Raw genomic sequence first — 5,845 nt, forward strand, 5'->3', positions numbered from 1 at the left:
CACACACACACACACACACACACTGAACGCACAGCACCGAGAGCACAGAGCAGTGAGGCCAGTTCCATCTGTGATTCTTCAAAGAGTTTGGCTAATATTGATTTGGTGCCAAGGTTAGCAGCTCATTCAGGCAGAGTGGAGCTTTCAGGAGCAGCTGGAAGGAGCTGAGACCACAGCCGGAGACGGAGGCTGAGACCTTGAGCTGAAACACACGGCGGCAATCCTCTGTTGGGGCTAACAATGTCTCCAAGCACACCATCACAATCACAATGCAGACAAAGACAAATAAACACATAGATACATAGGAGCGCACGCACAAACACACACACACACACACACACACACACACACGCACGCGCATGCATACATACGCTCTCCCTCTCACATCATGAGCACACCGCATTGAATGTAGAGTGGGAAAGAGGGCAAAAGAGTGTGAGAGAGGGAAGAGCTGTTCTGTGTGTGTGTTTGTTGTGCAGAGACAGAGGATTAGTTGTGTTTTTGAGAAAGTGATTGAGGCTCTTAAATTCAGCTCTCGTCCCTGGCCAGAGGACCTCTGGGCCAACGCTGTGTTGTTCTACTGTGTTGTGCAACATTTGTCCGTGTGTTCTGTGAACGTGTGTGTGTGTGTGTGTGTGTGTGTGTGTGTGTGTGCAACTTTGCTTAGTACAGGCCTTGCTTTATTTTCTTCAATGCACTAATTCGCCATGCTCATTTAGCTTGGCTAATAAAGACTTTGGGCTTTTGTATGTAACGTGTGTGGGTTTAACGTACACTGACGTACACTTATTTGATACCTGTCCTACGTAAGAGCAGAGAAAGTTTTCCCCTTCTGACCCCCAATTTCCACCGGATGCGTAACGGCTGCGGCTCAGCTCCGAAAAGGTGGCGGAGTCATTAGGTTTCCATTAAAGTCAATGTATATTTCCAGGGACTAGAGCACATACGCAGAGCTTCTATTTTTGCCGGATGCCGGAAAGCTCCGCAGCAATTCAGCACATGGCAGATAGTGCGGGAATGGAAATCAAGCAAAGAAACAAAATTTTAAAATCTGGTTAATTTTCAAATTAAAATAGACCGTGCTCATGGCTAATTATATTTCCCCGCACTACACCTTAAAAACCCAGCACAGAGTTGTCTCCCCTTGACTCCTCTGAATGGAAACAAACTGTTGTTTGTTTTGTTTTTTTCAAAAATACATTTTATGCTCGCTTTGAGGCCAGAAGCAGAGGTTAATGGATTGGTGGGTGCAACTCTCACACCCATCTTCCTTGAACATGATGTCAGGAGAGCTTTCAAGCATGTTAACACCAAGAAAGCAGCAGGACCTGACGCTATCAGTGGGCGGGTTCTCAAACTGTGTGCTGACCAACTAGGTAAACCAATATTCACACTGATGTTCAACCTGTCACTGTTTCAGTCTATCACACTCACATACTTCAAGAAGTACACCATCATTTCTGTGCCCAAGAAAACAAGACCAGCCTTTCTGAATGACTGCCACTCAGTTGCACTCACCTCTGTAGTGACCTCAACACTGGAGCACCCCAGGGCTGTCTTTTGTCTTTTGAGTCCCCTACTGTACTCCCTGTACACACCCAACTGTGTAGTCATTTTTGACTCTAACACCATGATTAAGTTTGCTGATGACACAGCTGTGGTACACCTGATCACAGACAACCTGAGGGAAGAATAGGACATGACCTTTCCGGTGTAAGGACAACAACCTACCGTGGATGTCAGCAAGACTAAAGAGAAGATGGTGGAGTTTGGGAAGAAGCAGTGAAAGAACTACGATCTCCTTAACATCAATGGGTCCTCAGAGGAGAGGACCTTGGTGTCTACATCACTGAGGGTTTGACTTCGGTGCAGCATACTGACTCAGTGGTGAGAAAGTCCGGCCACCTGACACCTGAGGAAATTCTGGGTATCCCGTCAAATACTGAGGAATTTCTACTCCTGCATGCTTGAGAGCGTCCTGACGGGAAACATCACTGCACCAAACAGGACTGCACATCCCTGCAAAGAATGGTTTGTTTGGCTTTATGATGAATCATGCGCAAGTTGAAAGAGCTGATGGGATCACGTATCTACCATTTTACAAACATTTTTTATTATTATATAAAAAAAAACTGAATTAGACACTTGCTTATCAGATTAGTAAACAGAATGTGCCTTTGATAGATCAGCTGGTATTCTGTCTATAATGGAGTGGTATGGAAATTTATAAGTAACCCCACACTTTTGACAGGTAGTGTATGAGTTCCATTTCCATGCTGGAGTGTAATTTAGTAATTTAGTAATTTGTCTCATGTGCAGGTGTAATGGTTTTAGTTTCTTTCTTTTTTTTTTTTGAACGATGACAAGCCAGTATGAAAACAAGCCAAACTGAAATAGGAGTAACGAGGCTATTTTAAAAATGTGGGGAGTAGGAAGTACAGATAATTGCTTGAAAATGTTAGGAGTAGAAGTAAAAAGTCTGCTGTAAAATAATTACTCAAGGTAAGTATAGATAGACAACATTTCTATTTAAGTAAGGTAACAAAGTATTTGCACTTTGTTACTTGACACCTCTGCACAGAAGACTGTGACTTCCTTCGGCCATGCCTCAGCTTTATCCACACTCCAGCGCTTTGCCCATTTTGCCACATACAGTTTATTAGCGCTGCCAAGATGGTGGCGGCCAGGTGCCACTTTGAACTTCATTTTGGCTTTTGAGGAACCTATGGGTGACAACACAGAGACTATGTCCATATTTTATACAGTGTTTGATACACACACACAAATACACATGACCAAATGAACAGAACAGGAAAAAAATAAAACCTCATGTCTGAGTAATTTGTCCTACTGCTCTCAGTGGTAAGGAAAAAAGTTCCTAAGCACATCTAAAGAACAAGTAACAGTTTTTATGTTAACTCCTGAAAAGTTTACTTTCACAAGGTTTCAATTTGACAGCAGCAATATGCTCACGTGCATGTGCGCCTGTGCGCCTGTGCACGCTCACACGCCCCCGCACATCACCGCCTCCGCCGTCATCATTCAGACTAATCCCCTCACAGACCCCTCATGTTGCTCTTTGAGTACAAAGCGTGTTCTGGGCTTAAAACAGCAGCACAAAGACACAAATAAAAAACCTGCTGAGACTTTTGACCTTTCGGCTGGGATTACAGTTTTCAAACAGCGTTCAAGGAATTCAGCTTTCACATCCACACAGCTTTTCAAACAGTCTCCCTGCTCCCTTCATCTCTGCATGCTCGCCATTTAATGGCCCACATTTTTGTTAAGTAACACGAACATTCTAGAGTGAATGTGCCGTGTCTTAGTTTTCTGTTGGGTTTGTTGCTTTTGGCTGATAAGGAATACATAAGATGAAATCATACAATCACAGTTAGAAGTGCATGTATGTGTCAAAGATCCATCTGTGGTTTTGTTCTTATCGTCTTTTTACAAAGTTGAGTAAATAATTAGAAATGTTTAAAGAATAATCTTTTTACATATAAACTACACACTACAATGTTTTTTTTACCTTTAAAGTAAAATATTTCCCTGTAGATATTTGCCGAATCATTCTCAGATAATTATCAGTGAAACAGCTCTGAGTTTTGTCTTTTGATTACGTCACAGACTGGAGCTCTGTTTTGTACCCGGCTTCTGGCTTTAGTGGACAGTTTTTCATGCGTGCAAATATTGATTAAATTGTTGAGCATACAGTACAAAGAATTACATATGTGAATTCTGTTTCAGGCAGGATTTTTTGCTTTAACTGAAGTTTGCCTACACACAGTTTTCTGAGCTGTTCTGTGTACCACTTGGCTTGAAGTATATCAGTGTAGGTGTACACTAAACAAGCCTATGCATCAGAAAACACACACACACACACACAGACACACACACACACACACACACACACACACACACACACACACACACACACACACACACACATACAATTTAATACAAAATATGAACAAACTGCATATCAGGAAAGACCAAAAACACAACAATGGAGGGACTATCCCATAAAGGTGTACTGTTAAGTGTGTGTGTGTGAGTATATGTGTACGTGCATGTGTGTGTGTGTGTGTCTAGCAGCACGAGTCATTGTCTGGTGATTCTACTCCAACCTACGCTCTCTCTTGCTTTCCTCTTCCCCTACAGCCCATCCCCCCTGAACACACAGACACACACACATTTCTCACTCCTGCTTGGCCGTTGACGCCTCTGCGGATCAATATGTGCAATTCTGGAGAAATACTGCATCACCATGGCAACCAGGCCCCCTGTCCTATGGAGAGAAGAGCTACAAAACCATACAGCTTGGTTTTTGTCCCACCTTCTGATGTTTGTGTTATCCAGAATTTTTGTTGTTGTTCCCCTTCATGACAGTGAACAGTAGAGAGCAGGACAGGAGAGGTGAGAGGGACCCAGTGACAAGCAACATTGATCTTGAGATTATAACACAAAACACAGCGGCATAGTTTTGTATTAAGCAATGCCTTGGTATACACTGCACTAACACCTTAATTAACTCAAGAAGGTCTGTTGGCAGAAGATCCAAGAACATCACTCTCCTGCAACCCCACAATCCTGCAGATTTCCCACTGACTCCAAAGCGTTTGGCACCAAATGTATAATGTGGTGTAGAGTTCACCAGCTTATTATTTTAGGCTTAATCTTTGAATTATATACAGTATACGTAGATATAGATACATAGATATATAGAGTGACTAACGAAAGATTATTATTTGTCTTATAATTATTGCCAAGGCACTGTCGTAAACCAGAGAGATGACAAAACAATAATTCATGTTTCATCTCCAGCAGGCCAGAGCAGGGGCGATTCGAGGATCAAACCTTTAGGGGGCTCAGCCCCTAATGAGAATGTGACACGGATACAGTGGCTTGCAAAAATGTTACCCCCCCCTGCTAAATCAATAATTTTATCAGCCAATGAGCTAGCGACCGAACAACAATGTCACGAACGTTGTTTGACACTATTAACACTATGATGGAACTAAACCACACATTTATAAGTCACAGTAATAATGACCACTGTGAGACAATGTTCTAACATTCAGCAATTGTAGTTGCTTACCTTTCAATTTGGGTTCTTATCTGCTCCATGAATTGCATTGCAATAACCAACTTTTTCTCTGGGGAGAACCAACGATAAACTTCATAACCACACTTCTGCTCTCCCTCTGAAAGATCAGATAGAGACTTAGCCAAAGGCGGGAGTGTGGCACAATCACCTCCGATTGGCCAAAACTATGTTTCTGTTAACCTTTTCCTTGTCTGGGTTACAGGTACATACCATCGGCGACAGCAACATAGGATGTTAAACCTGTTTTAAGCCCTTTGAACCTGTAATTGTTTGTCTTTTGTCACTAACAGACATGTTTGCAAACTCTCACTCAACACCAAAAGCAGTAAAATTTATATTAAAATATTATTTTTTTTAATCATGGCGGGCTGAGATGAAAGTTAGGGGCGCTTGAACCTCCCTGAAAAGGGTCTAAAATCGCCCACGTGTCGGAATATTTGATGCACTTTGGCATGTCAAACAATGGGTTGAAGCCAAAATTCATTCAAACTCTGTCAAAGTTTCAGAGAAAGCAGAGACGGAAAATTGAGGAGTAGTTTGAGTATTTAATTTCCAATACAAAAATAACTAAACTAAAGGTGTCCTGAAAACAACAGGCAATGATATCCAAAAGGAAGTAGCAGTCAAAAACAGGAGATTTATTGGTGTTTTTACAGTATGTGTGCACATGTGGCTGTGTCTGCCTGTGAGAGTGACTGTGTGTGTGTGTGTGTGTGTGTGTGGCTGTGTCTGTGTGTG

General features: G+C 42.2%; 1 long non-coding RNA gene across 1 annotated transcript in view; it reads left to right on the top strand.

Annotated features, from left to right (window-relative positions):
* Positions 1–5,845, top strand: part of LOC116689403 (uncharacterized) — an 18,233-nt gene that overhangs the window by 3,788 nt on the left and 8,600 nt on the right. The gene's annotated exons all lie outside the window — the stretch shown is intronic.

Source organism: Etheostoma spectabile, chromosome 1, assembly GCF_008692095.1.
Source record: "Etheostoma spectabile isolate EspeVRDwgs_2016 chromosome 1, UIUC_Espe_1.0, whole genome shotgun sequence".
Classification (NCBI taxonomy): domain Eukaryota; kingdom Metazoa; phylum Chordata; class Actinopteri; order Perciformes; family Percidae; genus Etheostoma; species Etheostoma spectabile.